The following is a 21,655-nucleotide window of genomic DNA, read 5'->3' as shown; positions in this document are numbered from 1 at the left end:
CATTAGCTGCTGGGTGTCACCTGACGGAGAATGGAACTGTGCTAGCCACTGCTCAGCAGAGAGCATTCTTGACGCTCGGTTCACAAAATCAAACCAAAAGAACAGTGCTGGCCACTGCTCAGCAGAGAGCATTCCTGACACTCGGTTCACAAAATCAAACCAGAAGTCCACATGCACACCACTGATGGGAGAAGAAGAACCGACAGGGTACAATAGAGAGAAAAAGTTGTTACTGGGTGGTGGTGGCGGCGGTGCCTGCCTTGAATCCCAGCACTCAGGAAGCAGAGGCAGGCAGATCCGAGTTCAAGGCCAGCCTGGTCTACAGAGTGAGTTCCAGGACAGCCGGAGCTACACAGAGAAACCCTGTCTTGAAAAACTAAAACCAAACAAACAAAAATCAAAACCAAAAACAAACCAAAAAGAGCTGGAGTCTACAGATAAAGGAATGAGTTCTGTGGAGCTGTTTCTGTACCCATGTCAAAAGGTGTGGGATTCTATTGACTATCATATGCCTCGAATGAACAGTTTATACGGAAAAAGCACTCCCTCTAATCAAGAGATAACAGAGACAGCATCATAGTCAATTTTATGTGCCAACCTAGTTAGATCACAGAACATAGATAATTGGTTCAACAAGATGTTGGATGTTTTGGCAAAGGCATATTTACTTTTTTTAAAAAGGCATTGCCTCTCTACATAGTCCTTGCTGTTCTGAACTCACTGTGTAGACTAGGCAAAAGTATTTTTTTTTTGTTGTTGTTGCTTTGTTTTCTTTCTTGAGACAAAGTTTCTCTGTGTAGCTTTGGAGCCTGTCCTGGAACTCGCTCTGTAGACCAGGCTGGCCTCGAACTCACAGAGATCCACCTGCCTCTGCCTCCTGAGTGTTAGGACTAAAGGTGTGTGCCACCACTGCCTGGTGCAAAGGTATATTTTAAGTGAGATCAATTTTTAAATCAGTAAATGTTGAATGAAACGGAATGTGAGTGGTTTCATCTGCAGCTGGGATTTTCTTTGGGCTGCCAACCAGCTCCCAAATAAAGACACGGAGGCTTATTGTTAATTATAAATGCTCGGCTGAGCTTATACTTGTCCCACTAACTCTTTTAACTTAATCTGTTTCTCTTTATCTACATTTTGCCTTGGGGCTTTTTATCTTTCTTTCATTCTGTATATCCTACTTTCTTGCTTCCTCCACGTCTGTCTGTCTGGCCCCTGGCATCTCTTTTTCTTTCTTCCTTGGGCCTAAATTTCTTCTACTACTTACTCTCCCTGCCTGGAAGTCCTGCCTATACCTCCTCCCTCACTATTGACTGTTCAGCTTTTTATTAGACCAGGTGCCTAGGCAGGAGAGATAAAGCAGCAACACATCTTTAACTAATTAAACAAATATTCCACAACATTTATCCAATCACTTGAAGGCCTTAATTAAAATGGCTGTCCTTCCCAAAGAGGGAATCAGTTATATATATTAATTTCATAACATACTTATATAATTCTAACGTTACATTACTAGTCCTAGAAGATACACTTAAACCAAAACTTTGCCAGAACTCATTTGCCAGGTCACACGGCCAATTTTGGATTTGCTGAGCCTCCACAGTTACGTGAGCCAATATCTTAAAATAAATATTGATTGATCAATAGACAGATAGAAGTTGGTTCTGTTCCCTTGGAAAACTTTGAATAACAGAGCGAGTTTTACTGATTCTCTCCTGTCATCGACAGAAGAGAGAGAGAGGAGGCACAAACATCAGGGGTCAGTGACACAGTTATCCTTTTGGGTAAGATGGCTGAGTATAAACTACTCAAGGAGCCACTCTGGGCATTCACCCTAGCCCTGGCTGACCAGGTCACCAGAAGATGACAATTATACAAAGTACCTTGAAGATGTAGCTGATGGGCAGACAGAGAGATACCCTACTTAGCCCTTGCTGTGTGCTGTGCCTTCCTCCTACTTCCAAGGAGAGCGACACTCTCACAGGATGCCATTCCTAGTCGGAGTATGCTGTAATCTCTGAGGCACAACATTTGTAAGTCTAGGGCTCAGCCTCCTAGAAACACTTGGATGACTGGCAAATGATATTTGTATGAGAATGGCTGGGCTAGCACTGTGTGTGAGCATAAAATCATGGAAATAGCCTAATTTTATTTATTTATTTATTTATTTTGGTTTTTTGAGACAGGGTTTCTCTGTGGCTTTGGAGCCTGTCCTGGAACTCATTCTGTAGACCAGGCTGGTCTCGAACTCACAGAGATCCACCTGCCTCTGCCTCTGCCTCCCGAGTGCTGGGATTAAAGGCGTGCGCCACCATCGCCCGGCCAATAGCCTAATTTTAAAAGCCACCTGTGTAGGAATAGATACTGGCACAACAGAGGAAGAAGAGGCACAGTTATTAGACTTTTAGAAAGGGCTTGTGTATGTGTGCATAGACACCTAGAGAGGCAGACGCTGGTGGATTTTCCTGCTGATAATGTGATGTCTGGCACAGTTGTGGGGAACTGAACTCGGGGCCTCTGTAGGAGCAACACCTATCCTATCCATTCATCTATAACTTAAATCTTCCAACAACTCCTTTCAGGTGCTGGGGATCAACCCAGGGCTCAGGAATATCAGACAAACATGATAATAATGAACTTTTGCCCTTCCTGGCAGCATTATGGGATGGAGCAATTACTAAAGCCACCTTGTCCTGTAAATAATGCAGTATGTATTATTATATTAACATTACAGTTGACAGAGAAACAAAAACAAAATATTGGTACAGAACGTTTCCTCTTGCCCAAGACCACACAGAAAGGGGCTTATTTGGAGGTGGGGCGATCTGCTCAGTTAACAGCGGACCTAATCAAGTTTCCTAGAGGTCAAGAAAGTAGTTTTGTAAGAAAGTCCGTCCTGTTGCAGACTTTAACATAAAGTTCATGGGGCGGCCCTGGGTGGGCTTGAACCACCAACCTTTCGGTTAACAGCCGAACGCGCTAACCGATTGCGCCACAGAGACACAGCCGCTTCATGCATTACATCCTGATGGAGAGTGCCCACTAACCAATAGCGCACAGCTATTGCAAAATTACTGGGTTAATTCCAGCGCCTTGAAGACCTGGAGTGTTTGGAACGGCGAATTCTTGTCGTTTGAAGCCTGCTGAAGCCTGCGTTTTGATCCTGAACAGCCGCCGAAACGCCCCTTCTCCTTAGCGTTCCCAAACTCAGAAGTCCCGTCCCGCCCTGCGACAAGTCTGCCATCCGGGTCTGCCCAGGCGGGACCTGCGTGAAGCTAACACCCTGGGAGCTCCAGTAGAACTTGTTGGACCGGTCCTCTCTTTTCTTCTTTTTTAAATAGTTATTAGTTGAGATAATGAAGTTTCATCATTTTCCCCCTTGCCTTTCCTCCCCCACCAAACCCTCCGTACTCTCAAACTCACGCTCTCTTTTGCCATTGTTGTTACATATACATATTCACTGTATTGCATAGGTCTATATTTCTAAACACATAAATGCAGTCTGCTCGTTTCTGTATACTGTTAGTCGTATGTATGTTTTCAGGCTGAGCATTTGGTACTGGATCGCCAATTGGTGTGCTCTTCCCTGGGAAAGGACCCATTCCTTAGCATTCCTTAGCTGCAGGTAGTAAGCCCTTTGTGCAGGACTGAGGCTTTCCGGCGCTCTTCAACAGGCTTAGGCACTCACGTTGGTGAGACATCACTAGGAGACAATCTCACAGCAAACTCCCAGGCACTCTGGGTCTTACAGTCTTTCCAGTCTGTCTTCTACAGTGATCCCTGAGATCACTTAGGTCTGAGAGTGTTTTGTGGATGTGTGCCCTGGGACTGGACTCCACAACTACATTTTGATTGGTTGTGCCTTTCTGGAATGGTCTCCAGCATTTTTTTATTACTATTTAAATTTTTTTTTGAGATTAGAATTACATCATTTCCTCCTTCCCTTTCCCCCCAAACCCTCCTATGGACCCCTTCTTGCTCGCTTTCAAATGCATGGCCTCTTTTCGCGTTAATTCCATCTGTGGGTGTGTAAACATATACGTTCCTAAATACAACCACTCGGTCTGTGTACTTACTGGCTTGTATGTTTTCAGGGCTGACCATTTGGTATTAGGGAACCGACGGCTGCGCTCTTCCCTGGGGAAGGCTATTTCTCCTGCCCCCAGCATTCCTCGGTCACCTGCAGTTCTCTGTGTAAGGCTGAGGCCTCGTAGACTTTCTCCCATCCATCCTGCCTGGTGTTAGCATATTGTTGCTGTCTTTGGTCGGTTCACGCTGAGGCAGACCTGCTGGTGAGACTTCATGTCACTTCTGACATTACTAGGCGACACAATCTCACAGCAAACTCCCTGATCCCCTGGCTCTTCAAGTATTTTTGCCCCTCTTCCGAAAAGTTTCCCGAGCCTTAGGGGTTGGAGAGTTTTATAGATATATCCACTGGGACTGGGCTCCAAAATTCCGTATTTTGATTGGTTCATGATTTTCTATTTCAAAGAGTTTTCTTGAGAGGAGAGGACTACACTTATCTGCAGTTGTTATTGTTGTTGTTGTTGTTTTCAAGACAAGGTTTCTCTGTAGCTTTGGTGCCTGTCCTGGAACTAGCTCTTGTAGACCAGGCTGGCCTCGAACTCACAGAGATCTGCCTGCCTCTCCCTCCCGAGTGCTGGGATTAAAGGTGTGTGCCACCACTGCCCAGTTTATCTGCAGTTATAAAGACAAATTAGGGATAATGCTGGTTTAGCAAAGGGGGGTTGTAGATTCTCCTCCAATATCTGTGATCTCACTAGCCCTAGTAGGTAGCCAGGCCTGTTGGTGTGACTCCCTCAAGTCCAATTAGAAAGCTGTTGGTTGCTGTGTATGCCTGTTTGCAATGCTGGTCATTGTTGTGATTTGTAGCTGGGGAGGACTGTTGGTTATTTTCCTCCTGTGGAAGCTTGTGTGGTGCCTTCTGGTATCGTGGAAACAACTCCTTAGGGAGAGGGCTCTCAGGTTAGTTCCAGCTCAGGGTCCTCTGGGCCCTGTGTCTGAAGTACACAGTATCTTCAGCGGTGGGGACTTTCCTTCTACCTCCAGGGGACAACCAAGAATAATTGCAATCACCTGTGATGTTTTTGAGAGAGGTGACTCTAAGCAACAACTCAAAAGAGGGCTTCTCATAGCTAGTGGTTGTAAGACTTTAAGACAACCCTGAAGCCATTTTTGACAATTCTGAATCCTCTCAGCCTCTGTGCCATAGTGCTTCCCCTCCTCCCCTGGGAACCAAGGACCAAACAGCTACACTCACACGTACTCAGTTCCTGAATAATTACCCATATACGTATGTTTTGGTTCGGTCCCCTGGGAAATGGGGTCAAAATGACCTCTTACCTCATCTGATCTGGCAACAGCTCTCCAGTCAATTATTGGTAATAGCCCTTTCGAATAAGCCAATCAGAATAGTCAAAGAACAACCCCCCTTGCTTCTGTGGCCCCTTTAAAAGTAGACTGTACCAGCTAGCTATTTGAGGTCCCTCGGCTTCCCGAATGCTGGGGGACCCTGTCATGACAGAATTAATAAAATCCTCATGCTTTTGCATTGACTGTGGTGTGTGAGATGGTCTCTGGGGGTGACTCCTTCTTGTTTTCTTGTTTTGTTAGGAGGTCTCTGACTCTTGGAGGGATCATTGTCAGACCAGATGGGAAAAATTTCATTTGAACACATACAGACACACACAAACACACACACAGGGACACACAGACACACACACAAACACATAAACAGAAGACACATACAGACACAAACACACACACACACACAGGCAGACAGACACACACACCAGAAGACACGCACACAGAGGAGAGGGTTTTTTTGTTTTATTTTGTTTTGTTTTGGGGTAGCTAGTTAATGATTTTTTTTTTTTTTTTTGGTTTTTCGAGACAGGGTTTCTCTGTAGCTTTTGGTGCCTGTCCCGGAACTAGCTCTTGTAGACCAGGCTGGCCTCGAACTCTCAGAGATCCGCCTGCCTCTGCCTCCCGAGTGCTGGGAGGAAAGGAGTGTGCCACCACCGCCCGGCTAGTTAATGATTTCTTATGACCTTTTGATACTCCCTTCCTGTTGTTCTGCTTCCTCTTTCCTTCTGAGTTTATCTCCCTCCTGCTCCCTAATTATCATCTCTTGCATTTTCTGTCCCCCCCCCATCATTGTGTCCTGCTATTCCCTCTCTCTTGCTCCCCCATCCCCCAACCCTGGCAATGGTCCCTTTACCTCCCTGGTTTCTGCAGTTACTCCAGGATTTTACTCACATCTGAGGATTTGGGGTTGTGAGTCTCAGAAGAGAGAGAACACACAACTTTTGTCTTTCTGGGTCTGGGTTGCCTCATTCTATAGGCTCTTTTGAAGTTTGATCTACCTGCGAAGTTCACGGTTCCATGTTTCTTTACAGCGGAGTTTTATTCCATCATGCGTATGCAGCACATTGTCATTTTCCATCCATTGGTCGAAGGACACTGGGGTTGTTGGGAGTAGAGAGAGCGCTGAGGAACATGCTGAGTTGGCTGTAGAGGAGGATGCCAAGTCCTTTGGGAATCTGTTAAGGGTGAGACAGCTCGGCCCTATGATATGGTAGACTTATTTTTAACTGTTTGAGAATCTCTGCCCCGGTTTCAGAGTGGTGAGACCAGTTCACTATCTCATTAATAGTGAGTTTAGGGTTAGTTTTGGTGAAAGGTGGCAGACAGAGGTCTAATTCTGTTCTCCTGCATTTGGTGTGAACAATCAGGGTCAAGGGGAGCACAGACATACAATGGAGAGCAGCCAGGGATTCAGCTTCTCTGGGGAGGGGAGTATCTGCTAATGTCTGCTGTTCCCTTACTGGACAAAGATCAGCTTTTTATATGGTACTAATGGAACCTTTTCTCAGAAGACAAATGTGAAGACCATGATGCCCGACCAAGGAAGTACTTTTGGAGTGTGAGGGCAAAGCATCCTCTTGTTTTCAAAGGACGTCTAGCAAGTGCATTGTCCTGCCTGATGTCAGTTCAGAAATCTGCAGGGTGGACATGCAGTTTCCCCAGCACCATTTGTTGGCGGTCTTTTCCCCAGCATATGGCTTTGGCATCACTGTCAAGCATTAGATGACTGAAGTCATTAGTAGTCATGTTTGGATCTTGACTTTTTCCCACTGGTCCACACGTCTGGTTTTGTGCCGCTTCCACGCTGTCTTTATTACCATGGCTCCGCCATATTTCTAAGATCTGGAATGGTAATCTCTCCAGAACTGCTCTTTTCGCTCAGGATTATTTTGACTATGAGTCCGTCCTCTTAAGAAACTAAATGTACAAATGGACAATGTTCAGACTACTTATAACAACAGAACTCTGCTGAGGTGTCTGAGTTGTATAGATGGAGGGCTGCTTGCCTCGGTGGGTGGCTGCAGGTCAAGGGGCAAAGGTTCTTTTTTTTTTTTTTAATTATTTATTATGTATACAACATTCTGCCTCGATGTATGCCGGTACGCCAGAGGAGGGCGCCATATCTCAGTACAGGTGGTTGTGAGTCACCATGTGGTTGCTGAGAATTGAACTCAGGACCTCTGGAAGAGCAGTCAATGCTCTTAACCTCTGAGCCATCTCTCCAGCCCAGGTTCTTGTTTTTTATTTGGCAGAGCTCACTAAGTAAGTGAGGCTGGTCCGGAACTTACTGTGTAGACCAGGCTGGTCTTAAAGTCAGAGGTTGGTGTCAGAAGCCATGAGAGTTACAGCAGCCGACAACTAGAATCCAGATATCAACCCACTGAGGAATGATTCTCTGATGGAGGAGAATCCTGTCCAGGCAGGACCTATGGGATCACCGACTCTAGAAACTGTGCTCCTGTCTGCAGTTACACATTTGCTAAAGCAGCTATGGTGTCTCTTTAATACCTGCACGGTAGTGTGCAATTTTATATGATGTATATATGTGTGTATATATATATATATATATATACACATATATATAATCTTGTGATTGCATCTTAATCTTATGGGCACAGATCAGAGGGTGGTCAGGAAGATGACTTCTCATTAAACTGTATAATTGTATAATTTTGACACGTAGAAAACGTATTAGGATTTGCTTCATAACTAGATCTATTGTCCCACAAGGACTGTAAGACATTTAAAAGCATGTTTTGTTCCCTTTACTTAGACTAACACAAGAAAACAGCAATTTCTCCCTAATCTAAGAAGAGCGACACACAATCAGCTCATTTTTACCTCAGAGCAAGTTCAAACTAGACTGAATGCTTCTGTAAATGGATCATAAGTTTAAAACTTTACAGATATGCACAAGGAGTTGCAGATGTCTAACCAAGGTTATTACCACAAAGCAACCTAAAAAATTCTTCACTTGCCAAGTCTGGTTGATAAAAATCTGTCTCCCAGCTTGTCTCACTGAGCGATATGGCCTCAGCCTCTGGTCACAGTCTTACACCAGAAACCTTGAACCCTCACGTTGCCATGGTAAATGGCTCTGTCCTTATCGTTTACCCAGGGAACGCACCGTGACCAGTGAGATATAACTCGTCATTTTTTTCCTTGTTGCCTCAAGCCTCCTGCAAAAAGTCTACTTAAGCTAGGTGAACAAGGAAGCAGGGGAAATCAGAACCAATGATTTAGGACAGAGAAAACCGGAACTAAAGAGAATCAGGGACAATTAGAACAAGGGAATTAGAGCCACAGAATAATAGAATGACCTCAGCTCCTGTGTGAGGTTATTACAGAAATCTCTCACTCCTGAGACGCCTTCTCTGAGTCACCCTGGGTAGAAGCTTGGGAGCTGGATCTTCATACCCTAAAGATCCGCCTGTCCCTCCTCTCCAGTACTGGTTAAAAGGGTGCGTTCCCTGCCCTTTTCTTTCTGGTTTAGACAGGGGTTCTCTCTATAATTGAAGCTAGACTCGAGCTTTCAATCCCTCTCTATCCGGGATCTCTGAGTGCCAGCCTCACTGTTCCTCCCTTCAGGGTTCAGAAGACTCACAGCGAGCACGGGACTTAGATCTGAGGGTGGAATGAACTCTCTCCCCTCCGTACTTCTCTGCATCAGTTTCTTTATTCTTCCCCTGCTGATCTCCTCCCCTTCTGTTCTCCTCTAATTCTGTAAAGTTTCCAGTTCATATACACACACAAACAAAGGCAATCCTCTGAGCTTGGACGACCCTTTATCTTCGAAGGTCCCAAATGTGATCTATATGAAAGACTCCTTTCCTGACTGCACGTCCTGCCAAGTGGAAGATAACTGCAGGAAAGTAGCTTCTACCGTAGCTCAGGGGATGAAGCGGAGGTTAAACTGTGGGAACCAAAGTTATTGACTACGTGACTTAATTTCTCACTGGAGGTCTCAAGTTCAGGTGCTGCCCAGCTGTGACCATCTGCCCGGGAAGTCAGGCCTGGGAGGCAAGATTTCAGCTCAGCAGCCTTTGGGGGCATCTGATTTCCAGGGAGGCTGACTATGGCTTCCCGGTGCCTTTGCTTGAGGACACACTGTGGGACTCGCACCCTCCTCCATCTCTCCCCAGCCTGCTTTCTTACTTACCACCAGAGCCACCTGTCCAGGGGTGACATTGCTCACAGAAATCTGATCTCCCCACCTCAATCATTAATCCAGAAACATCCACAGATTTGCCTATCGGTCAATCTGATGGAGGCAGTGTCTCAACAGGGGCTCCCTCTTCCTGGATGACTTTAGCTGGTGAAAAGTTGACAAGAACTGACCAGTAAAGCTCTCCCGGGTTAGTCTCCTGGAAGCCTGCTCCCTGTGCAGAGCAAAGTGTTAGAAGCAAACAAACACCAACCAACCAAGAAGCTATGCAGCACGTGACAGTCTCTATTCAGAGATTTCCAAACAAGTTCAAACAAAAGAAAACAAAAAAGCCAAATCTCAAAACAATAACAAAACTCTGATATAAGCGGGGCGGTGGTGGCGCATGCCTTTAATCCCAGCACTCGGGAGGCAGAGGCAGGCGGATCTCTGTGAGTTCGAGACCAGCCTGATCTACAAGAGCTAGTTCCAGGACAGGCTCCAAAACCACAGAGAAACCCTGTCTCGAAAAACCAAAAAAAAAAAAAAAAACAACTCTGATATTTTCAGCACAGTATGGCCATTAAAAACCCACAAAGGCATACTAGCAGAAGAAAGAAACTTGAATGCAAAGAAGTACATACATTATTTTATTTTATTTTGTTTTGTTTTATTGAGACAGTTTTTTTTTCTGTGTAACAGCTCTGGCTATCCTGCAACTCACTTACTTTGTAGACCAGGCTGGCCTCCGACTCACAGAGATCCACCTGCCTCTGCCTCCTGGATGCTGGGATTAAAGGTGAGTGCCACCACCACCAGCTGTAATACATTGTTAAAAAGAGAAATATTGAGCCTTGAGTTGGAAGACCGCCTGGACTACTGAGTGAGTTCTGGGACAGCCAAGCCTACACAGAAAGAAACCCTGTCTTGAAAAATAAAAAGAGAGAGAGAGAGAGAGATTGAGATTGACTGAACATTGAGGAATGTCAGCACTTGGGGAGTGGAGACTGAGTTCACTGCTAGCCTGTGTCTAAATAAATAAATAGAAGGATTATTGTCTAAAACCCCTCTTTAAAAAAAAAAAACTTAGATTAAGCTATTCTTGGATAAGAGAGAATTTGGAGAATCATCATCTTTGCACCACAGTGGCATTCACACTACTTTTCTAAAATAAAAAAAAGTTTTATCTAATTTGTTGTGTGTGTTTATTTGGGGGCACATGAGGGCAGAGGTCAGTTCTGGCCTTGTTCATGGGTTCCTGGGATCGAACTCAGGTCATCAACACTTAGCAGCAAGCTCTTTTGTCTGCTGAGCCACCTCACCTGTGCCCACACAGATTTTCTGTTGTACACTTTTCCCGAAGCCTCCTCAAGTGCTAAGAAACAAAACCAAACTTGTTTTTTTTTCTTATTAAAAGTACAGTTCTTATTATTTATTTATTTATTTATTATTAAAAGAATAGCTTTTGGGGCTGATTCTGTTGACACACATTGCCAGGGATATGGACTGCTTCCTCCTTCGAACTCTGAAGGGCCTGTGGAACACCCGGAGAGCACAGCCGCTAGCGGTGGTGACAAACTGGATTCCTAAACTCAGGATACGCACCCGGGTCTTCTGGTTGAGTCGTCCCCCATCCTCGCCCGTCCCCCATTCACGCTTTTCTGGGATCAATGGATTGACCCAGGGCCTACCCCCTCCAGCAGCTCTCCTTTCTCTATAGGGAACCGCACCCAGTGGTCAGCCTAAGGTCCAGCCGGAATTGGGGACCTGCTGGCTTTTGAGGTTTCTAAGGTTCTGTAACAGAAACAGTCATCTTAGGCACCGACACGCAGTATCGTAGCTCCACCATTTTCAGTGTTTAACTCTGGTGCGGTCGGAGAACGGCAAGACTGCGAATTGTAATGGACGGTATAATAGAATTTCAGACACTGTGTGCTGTTTCTACTAATGAGCTAGAAATGTAAAACAGAATTTCGAAAATCTTGCATTGGCCGGGAATCGAACCCGGGTCTCCCGCGTGGGAGGCGAGAATTCTACCACTGAACCACCAATGCTCCCTGTACACTGAGTTTTGAAGGGTGGAAAGACCTAGTGTTTCAACAAAGGTGCGTGCTTTGATTTGGTCTCAGCATTGATTGAAAAGTAGCCAATGCATCCAAAACAGTTGCTTTTATACAAACATTGTACTAGAAGAAACCCTGTCTGTTTTGCCTGACCCAACTCTACCCGAAAAAATAGCTTTTAGGCTGCATGCATCTCTTAGTTCTGATCCCTAATCTTCAATTTTTAATTTCAGATGGTTGCCTTGGTGTTTGTTTCTGTGTTTCTTAGGTGACCAGTCTGTGGGGACCTAGTCTAACCAAGGAAGAAATGAGAAAAATTAAAATTAAAGGAACAATAGGGGCAGACGGGCATAATCAAATTTTGGGTTGCAGAGTTAGTTTTGGTAGTTGATCATGTTATGTGACGTTTGTTGATGTGATCAGTCTCCTAATTATTGTAACTACAGGATGTGCTTTCGCTTTATTTTTGTTTTGGCAGAGTTTAGAGGTTGGAGAGATCTGTCTCTCCAGTCCTTCAGGAGGGAACAAAACAGAACAGAACAGCTGCCCTGGGGGTTGAGCCCAGGAGTCCTCCTAACTTTTTAAAAGACAAGAGTCATTCTGACAATTGTGCTTCTGTTTTTGACAAACACAGGCCTCAGGTTCTGGACTCGGGTGCAGATTAAATCACAAACCTGAGATCTGCAAGAAACCTCAGCTCCATACTGACCTTGCAGAGTGATTGCGTCTAGCTGCCCTTTGCCCAACCGCGAAGACACAGACAGCTTTGGCAAGCATGCTGTCTGAGGGCCACGTGCATTTATTTCCCAACCTGCAAACTTGCACTTCCTCCTCTCAACTCCTAACTCCCAGAAAGCCTCAGATGCATACATAGTGACAAATTCTGCACTGCCACACTCCAGTGAATCCAAGGTCGGTAGCCCATGCCACCCTCCACGTCAGCACAGTGAGCTCCCTATGAGCAGCGCGCTGTTCTGAGTTTCAGTCCATCACAGAAGTCTGTCCCTATCCCTGCCTGGTCCATGTGCCCTCATTAACATTCATCTTACTGCCTGACCCAGAATTTGACATTTCCCTTAGATAAACACTCGCAGTCTCTCAGCACTACACTTTGTTTCCAGCTTAGTTGTTTGGATTTGCTGGACTCTCCAGACTCATCATCAACTGCATCCTTCATACACTACTTCTTAAATCCATTAAATATAAACGGCTCAAACACTGGCTTCCTTACAGTCAGTCTCACCTATTCTGCTCCATTTGCAACACTGTATCCCAAGTGACTGTTTTGCAATAGAAATATGGACACATCTATAGTCAAAACAAAACTATTATCTATTGATACAGTGTCTGTTACTCGGCTTCCAACACTAACAAACACAGAAGAAAGTTCAACATAAGGAAGCTGTGTTATACATTGGAGAGATGGCTCAGTGGTTAAGAGCCCTGCCTACTTTTTCAAAAGTCCTGAGTTCAGTTCCCAGCAACCACATGGTGGTTCGCAACCATCTGTAATGAGATCTGGTGCCCTCTGCATGCACACAGACCACTGTATAATAAATAAGTTTTTTTTTTTAAAAAAAGACAAACAATAGGGTGGACTTAAAAAAAAAAGAATCTGTGTTACTTTAACTCATTGTTTTAGAAGTTGTCTTAGGTGCCTATTGCTGTGATAGACACTGTGACTAAAAGAAACCTGGGGAGAAGAGGGTTTATTTTATTTTGCAGCATATAGTCCTTCATGAAGGGAAGTCAGGGCAGGAACCCGGAGGCAGGGCCTGAAGTAGATCAGGGAAGGATGCTGCTGACTGGCTTGCTCAGCCTGCTTTCGTATATAGCCCAGGAGCACTTGTCCCGGAGTGATTGGGCCCTCCAGCATCCATCAGTAATCAGGAAGATGCCCCACAGAATTTCCTACGGGCAATGCTGTGGAAGCATTTTCTCACTCATGGTTCCCTCTTCCCAAATAACTCTAGCTTGTGTCAGGTTGACAAAGAAACCAGCACAGAAATTTTAGTTCATTTTTGATTGGTTGTTGCTTTCGGACCTGTGGTGAGGCCAGATATCATGGTCTGTGCATCTATGGAACAAAATCCTTTACCACACAACCAGGAAAAGATAAAGAGGAAGTTTCTGGGGCTCCACTATCCCACTCAAAGGCATGCCCCAGTGCCCTGAAAACCTGTCACTAAGAACTGCCTCTTAGAGGTTCCACTGCCTCTGGATACTGCTGGCTCCGTGAAGAGGGAGGTAGTTTGCATAAAGAATCCATATAGATGAGCATTTGGTATACAGTGGGAGGGAGGAGACAGATGAGCAGGAGAGCCGTGAGCGTCCGAAGCCTAAGTGTTTGGACATGTTGTGGTTTGGATATGAAATACCCTCCCCGCCCCCAGCTCAGGTGTCTTAGCCTTGGTTCCCTGATGGTGACACTACTTTGGGTGGTGTTGAAATGTTTAGAAGATGGGGCCTAACCGGAAGAAGGTACCGGGCTGTGTTCTGAAGGAGCCTCTTAGCATTTACCCCTCCTCTTTGCTTCCTGTCTGCCTCACCGCACAGTACCCACAATGACGCTGAGCCTCGTGTTAGGCCACAGCACTAAGTCCTCTAGCGGGCCATGGACTGACACTGTGAGCCCAACGAAACACGGCCTCCTCCAAACTGTGTCTCTTGGGTACTGTCACCATGACAATAAGCTCACCCGTGCACCGTCATCCATCTTTGCACCAGAAGTGATGCCGTCAGGGGATCTTTCTCATGGTTTTCGCCAGGCGGTTAAAAACTTGGGCTCTTGGGGGAATAATGGCACATACCTGTAATCCTACCACTTGGACGGCAGAAGAAGAGGACTGAGAGTTCAGGCTGTCTAAACGACAACACACAACTTATTCCTCTGCCTAACTATTGGCCATTCAGTTTTTTATTAGACCAATCAGGTGCCTTAGGCAGGCAAGGTAAAACTGCAACATATCTTTACATAGTCAAACAAATACTCTATTCCACAACACAGGTCCAAAGCAGCAAGACTAAGTGACTACAGATGGAAGCCTCTCGAACCCTGAGGCAAAATATTCTTTTCTTCCCTCCTAGTTGTTTACCTCAGGAAAAGCTAACAGACACCGGAAAAGTATTCACACATTTTTACACAGTTAATATGTGCTGATAGTTTTATGTCAGCTTGACACAAGCTAGAGTCATCTGAGAGGAGGGAACCTCAATTAAGAAAAATGTCTCTGAGCCGGGCAGTGATGGCATACACCTTTAATCCCAGCACTTGGAGGGCAGAGGCAGGTAGATCTCTGAGTTTGAGGCCAGCCTGGTCTACAAGAGCTAGTTCCAGGTCAGGTTCCAAAGCTACAGTGAAACTCTGTCTCTAAAAACCAAAAAAAGAAAAATGTCTCCATAAGATCTGGCTGTAGGAAGACCTGTAGAACATTTTCTTAGTGATTGAAGGGGTGGGCCCAGCCCATTGTGGGCAGTGTCACTCCTGGGCTGGTGGTCCTGGGTTATATAAGAAAAGAGGCTGAGCAAGCCGTGAAGAATAAGCCAGGAAGCAGCACTCCTCCATGGTCTCTGCATCAGTTCCTGACTCTGGGTTCCTGCCCTGCTTGAGTGCTTGTCCTGACTTCCTTTGATGACAAACTGATACTGAAGTGTAAGTAAATAAACCCTTTCCTCCCCAGCTTTCCCTGGGTCATGGTGTTGCATCGCAGCATTAGTAACCCTAACAAAGTTACGACACCACTCAGATTTCTCCTCATGGACTTGCTTCTCTCTTGCCCTCACTTCATTCTGGCTCTATCTTTCCATTTGAGACCACCCTCACCCTCCATTATTTTTGTGTGAGAAGTAGCATTCATTGAGGTTTTTTCTTCATGTTGATCTGTTGTCTGCTGGTGAAGAATTGTCTCAGGTCTTCCCCAAGCTCCATCAAAGTATCATTAATTTGCATTGATCACCGAAGCCTGCCTTTACTGTACACAGAATCCTCAGAGGCACTTACTTCCTTTCAGCACGTTGAAGACACTTGCGTTTGATTTTTGCCTTTCAGAAGTCAGTGGTTCTCTACCTGCTACTGATTGAAATAGATTCCTTTTTATTTTTCCTGCCTGCCCTCCTCACTATTTTTTTTCTTTGTCTTTGATTTTACAAGGTTTTACTGTGGTGGGGAGAGTCATGAATTTCTCTCTATTTATCTGTTTACCTCTATTTACCTTGTTTGTAAAATCTGTTGACTTATATTTTCATTAATTTTTAAATTTGCTCTAACACTCGCACATGCGTGTGCATGTGTGTGCGTGTGCACTTGCAGAGGTAAGAGGGCAGACAACTCTGTGAGCTCAGGTCTCTCCTTCAGCTTTCCCATGGGTTCTGAGGACTGAACTCAGACGGCCAAGCTTGCAATGATCTTGTCGTCCGACATATACTCTCATGGCTGAAAAGCCGAGAAGCACGTCTTAAACACACCTCTGTTCTCTCCCCCTTCTCACCCCATTGGCTGCTTCTCAGAGTGTGCTTGGCCGTGTCTTCTGCTTTGCTCTTTGCACCTTGGATCTCTTTATCCTCCACTCCACTGACTCTCAGGAGTGATTGCTCTTTTGTTAAACTCTTCCACTGAGTTGTTGATTTTATTACTTTTATTTCATTTAGTAATTTCTTTTTTAAAAGTTGTTTCTATTGAGTTATATATTTTTCTTCACTCCTCTCCCTTCCTCTCCCCTCCCCTTCTACCCTCTCTCATGGTCCCCATGCTCCCAATTTACTCAGGAGAGCTTGTCTTTTTCTACTTCCCATGTACATTAGCTCCATGTATATCTCTCTTAGGGTCCTCTTTGTTGTCTAGGTTCTATGGGATTGTGCTCATTTAGTAATTTCTATTTTGGTGTAGGAGGTCCTTCTTCTCTTTGTGTGCTGCTTTCATTGGTTGAATAAAGAGACTGCCTTGGTCTTTTGATAGGGCAGCCTTTATGTGGGCGGAGTAGACAGAACAGAATGCTGGGAAGAAGGGAAGTGTGGCAGACGCCATGGCTTTCCTCTCTGAGGCAGACGCTAGTTAGACTCATGCCGGTAAGCCACAGTCAAGTGGCAATACACATTAATGGAGATGGGTTAAACTAATATGTGAGAGTTAGCCAATAAGAGGTTAGAACTAATGGGCCAGGCAGTGAATACAATTTCCATGTAATTATTTTGGATGCCAGCTAGCTGGGCTGCTGGACGCAGCCTGCTGCGCTCTTTACAACACTATTTGACCCTCTAAATCTGCTTTTTATTGTTCCCAATAATGTGTGTGTGCAGTGTTAACAAAGCCCTTTCATTTCTCTGCATGATAACCAGACCTTTGACTTGTACAGTATCAATCCCAAAGACTGGAGGAGAAAGACCACTGACCCAAATCACTGTGGTCAAATTAATTAAAGAAAGTTATTAATTGTAATTAATTATAAAGCAAGCAATTGATTAAAGCAAGCTTTTTATTTGTGTACATGAGCTACCTCTCCCTAAGATGGGGTTCAAGAGGTCAGCATTGGATGTGAGGGAGACAAGGGTTTTTACAGCTCAGGGGTAGGGGCCTTCTAAATGGAAAATTTGGGCAAAATAGGTAGGGTTACAGGAGCAGAACATAAAAATAACAAGTTGATCAGAACAGCCTCCTAAAACAAAGACACGATTGCAGGGTAGTCACATAACCCTTTGAAACAAAGGTAGGCTTGCAAGATGGTTATAATAACTTTTTGAAACAAAGGCATGGTTGCCATTCCCTGTAACGGCAGAACAGAACCGTTCATAGTTAAAGTTACAGATGGGGTATGGCCCAATTCTTGAGAAACAGAGGTCTAATCACAAACAGGCACTAGCCTGGCTGGTCTTCACCTGAAGTAAGATGGCTTTCAAGCCTAAGATGGAAGCAATCTAGTTTATCACCAGTTTTTATTCATGGACACCTTACCTCCTGACTGATGGATTGCACCTGGCTCAGGGGAACAGGCCCGCGCCCTGGTGAGAGGGTACGTTCAGAGTTTCTGGGTATGAGATGCAGGGAAGCTGCATGCACCTCTGTGGGCATTAGAAGCTGCTCTGCCAAGTCCCTTTAAGAGCTTATGGCTCCCACGGGACCAGGCCTTTCTAAACCAGCTTCCAAGCAAGCAGTCAGCTGTCACCCCCCATGTGGTTGGTGAGGGGCGGATGAGTGGCCCCCACCTCACCACCAGCCCCCCACCGTTGCCACCCTGGAAGCAGCTCCTGATGCCGGTCCTCCCCCACTTTTAAAGCCAACTGTGGTTCTTACCCTTCTAATTGACTGGTATCACGTGTGGTTCATGAGCCTCTTAGAATCCTGAATGCTGACGCTAAGAAATCCTCTTTCTAGGCAAAAGTCTTCCAGATCCTTAATGTTTCCCGAGCAATTTTAGGTGGCATATCTTATGGCTTTTCTGAAATTTTCCATACTCCTGACATATTGAGAATCAATTCCTAGCCCCTCGGTGTTTATTATCTCTGATTTTGTGCTGCAGAAAATAAACCAAGTGAACGCGAGGCTTCTCAGCAGGTGCTCATCTTCCCCAGAGCAGGGTGGGAGCTGGGCCAGCACAGGACATTGGCCCTGCTGTCAAAGCGACTCTGGAGCTTGCGCAAAAGCAGGGGAAGACGGCTTACTCAAGGACTCTAATGAACAGAGTAATTCTCCACCATCATACCCTCCCGATGCTCTGGGGGTATGGCTGGACCATGTCATAATCCAGGGATTGTGTAACGAATATCTGTAGATATTCTAACTGTAAGAAATAATTCAGCTAAGACATATTAAGATGCTGATGTTGGGGCACCCCAGCCCTCCTGGCGCCTACACTACAGATTCATGGGTAAGTTAATGCTGGCTCTGGCAATGGTCACTGTGATTGCTCCCTGTTGGCCTGTTTCTTGCTATGTAGCCCACACTCTTGGTCCCTCCATCATCCTGTTTTTTGAGTGCTGAGATTACAAGTATATAAATCTTTAAGAAATAATTAATTTTATTTTTAATTATGTGTAGGTCTGTGTGGGCATCTACACATGAGTGCAGGTGCCCGCGGAGCACAGAGGCATCAGGTCCCTCTGGAGTCCCAGGTGGTTGTGTGCTGCCCAATGTGGGTACTGGGAACAGAACCTGGGCCCTCTGCAATAGCAGGATGTGCTCTGAACCCCAAGTCATCTCTCCAGCTCCTTGCATCCTTGTCTTTAAGTAGCAGGCTGCCTTCAGGGATCAGACGTTAAAAATATATACAGACATTGTTTAATCCCGTAATGTTGAAGGCAAGCTGAGTTTGAGCTACCAGCGTAGGAAGAACCCTTAGATGGTGAATTGCATCCGCTGGAAAATAAACCGTGAAGATGTTTCCTTGAGACTTGGAACAATGGCAGTGAGGAGCAGCTGAAATGATTTGATCCTCACATCCTAAACGGGAGGAAATTCTCTGATCTACTTACCCAGGAGTTAACTGAGGGCCTCTAGCAATGGAATTATCAAACTGAAAAATGAATTATGGCAAACTGAAATAATAGCCTGCCTCAATTCCTTTCTGACCTGTAAACTCTTGAAACTAAAAGTAGTTAGCTCTTTTTAATTTAGTGTGGGTAATATTTTTTGAAAACTCAAAATATACTAAACAGATTTTTCTAGGGGAGCCGTTCTCAACGTATAGGTCGCGACCCCCAAGACCATTAGAAAACACATATTTACATTGTGAGTCATCACAGCAATGAAATTACAGTTACGACGTAGCAACAAAAATAATCTTATGTCTGGGGGTCAGCACAACATGGGGAACTGTGTTAAAGAGTCGCAGCTTTAGGGAGGCTGGGAACCACTGCTTCAGAGAGATACAGTTCAAATCTTGGGTTCGACCAGTTTCTGTTTCTAGGTCTCAGGCCTCTTCTGTTAACGGACAATGGGCCTGGGAACTCCTGTAAAATGTCTGTAGTATGTCTGGAATGAGCACTAACTTCTAGTAGTTGCCCCCGTCACATGACTGCTCAATTAATAATGGGCGCTGAGAAGTTATACACTTTTGGGTGATTCTTTATGTTTAACATGATGATTTTCACACCAAAATAAACAAAACATATGTGTTAAAATATATGCACATGCAGAGCCTCGAGAAGTCCAGGCTGGCCTCGAACTCCTGATCTTCCTGCCTCTGTCTCCCAAATGCTGGGGTTACAGCCTGAGCCATGCTTAGATGAGTTCTGAACAAAGTGCTTTGCATACAAGGCCATCTTGTCTTCGAGTCTCAGTCTGTCACGCATGATCATTGTCTCAGGGTCCTAGAGAGCCTTCTTGCGTCAGGTTTTTATTTGAAGAAAGTCTTAGGGAGAAGGAAGATGTTGATCATGTTTAAACATGAGACAAATACCTGTGGACACGGAGTCTCTATTCTCTCCCCCACTGACCATGGTCTAGACAAAATCCTTTTTTCTTCCTTGGTAAGAAATCTTTCTATAATGAAAAAAAATACCTATTTAACTTTTATTTATTATATGAATTTAGTCTATTTAATCTGTTTTATTTACATAGGTTATTAAGTTAATTTTTCCTATTAAAATAATGGAATCGCTGGGTGGTGGTGCACACCATGCCTTTAATCCCAGCACTCGGGAGGCAGAGTCAGGCAGATGTCCGTGAGTTGGAGGACAGCCGGGTCTCTAAAGCTACACTTAATGTATTTTAGTCTAGAGGCCGTGTTTTCAAGTACAAATCAACAAGTAAACATTTGTACACACGTTATATTAGCCCGAAACTGCTAATATTTGAGTTGTAGATCCAGAGCGTCCTCTGGCTTGCCACAGACTGAAGGAAGCGCTGGTGATCAGCTCCGTGCTTACTCTTGGGTTCACCACCACCAAGCATGCCGATGACATCATATGAGCGTCCTTGTTGAAGCAACACACGAATGAATCAGGACAGTGACTCTTCCTCTTTGAACGTGTGGACTGCACGACGGAAGTGAAAAATGCTGAGTGTGTAACAAATGCACCCTTCACACACATACACGCACGCACATGCGTGCACACGCACGCACATGCACACACACATACACACACGTGTGTGTACGTGGGCCCAAGCTCTGTGCAAACACAGCAAAGAGTGATCTTCATATTCTGAAAAAGAGGCCAGGGTGTCTTCTCAAACCACATCATGAAGAAATTTATGAAAAAGAGAAGGACCTGGAAATGGGGAAACGTGTGATTCAGTTGAGCAACAGAAGCAAATGCCCTTTCTGGTATCTTCACTATTTCCTCTAAACACCCCACAGAGGTTGGTTTCTTTTTTGTGTGTGTTTGATTTTCGTTTTTTGTTGTTTTTTAAATGTTTGACTTTCACCCAAATCTGGTGGGAAATAAAGAGAACCTGAGTGGTTGATCCCCCAGTTAGGTCTCATCTCAGAAGCCTTGACTAAACAACAATTGTCCAGCCACGGAAAGGAGAAAGAAGTCTGTCTATATGAGTATGAGAGAGAAATCACTCAAACCCAGTGGCTTGAAGGAGAGGGGCATTGAAGTTCTTACGGTTAGGAAATAGCCTCTCCGTGGGAGATGTCCGAGCTGAAACGATTGTCATAACCAATGGAAGAAGAAAGATGTAGGTAGCTCTTGTTCTCACAGACTGCTAATCTCATCTGTCTATTTGGCAGCTGGTGTTGACAGGAGAGGAGCCTGGGGTGTGTTACTGATGGTTCTACCACCGAGGGAGAAAGACTTGGGTCTGAGGGTGAGCGGTCCCGTGGGCTAGAATACGATTACAACTTAGGGACCATGGCTGTGCTCCTCTTCCCACCCCTTCCCACGGGTGCTGCTCTAGGAAGAAAGGAAAGGTTCCACCCAAGCACTGTGTGTGAGCAGGAGGCACAGACACAGTTGCCCTGTTCCTTCTGGGCAGGGCCCTTGCTCTAGTCTACCTTAGGCGGCTGTGTTAGTTTAGTTTGCCTTGTGTTGGTAACCGAAAGTAACTTGGGGAGGAAAGGGCTTATTTCATTTTAGAGTTGTGGTCTCTTCATGAAGAGAAACCGAGGCAGGAGCTTGGAGG

General features: G+C 45.1%; 2 non-coding genes across 2 annotated transcripts; both read right to left on the bottom strand.

Moving 5' to 3' along the window:
* Window positions 1–2,925: 2,925 nt before the first annotated feature.
* Window positions 2,926–2,999, bottom strand: Trnan-guu. The gene has a single exon. It is a non-coding gene; the product is annotated as a tRNA-Asn (tRNA).
* An 8,516-nt stretch (window positions 3,000–11,515) lies between these two features.
* On the bottom strand, window positions 11,516–11,586 carry Trnag-ccc. The gene has a single exon. It is a non-coding gene; the product is annotated as a tRNA-Gly (tRNA).
* Window positions 11,587–21,655: the final 10,069 nt, after the last annotated feature.

This window comes from Microtus oregoni, unplaced genomic scaffold (assembly GCF_018167655.1).
Source record: "Microtus oregoni isolate MIOR12 unplaced genomic scaffold, Mior012 000054F_ref0000373, whole genome shotgun sequence".
Taxonomy (NCBI): Eukaryota; Metazoa; Chordata; class Mammalia; order Rodentia; family Cricetidae; genus Microtus; species Microtus oregoni.
The sequence above is the reverse complement of the archived record's forward strand: the minus strand, read 5'-3'. Positions and strand labels throughout refer to the sequence as shown.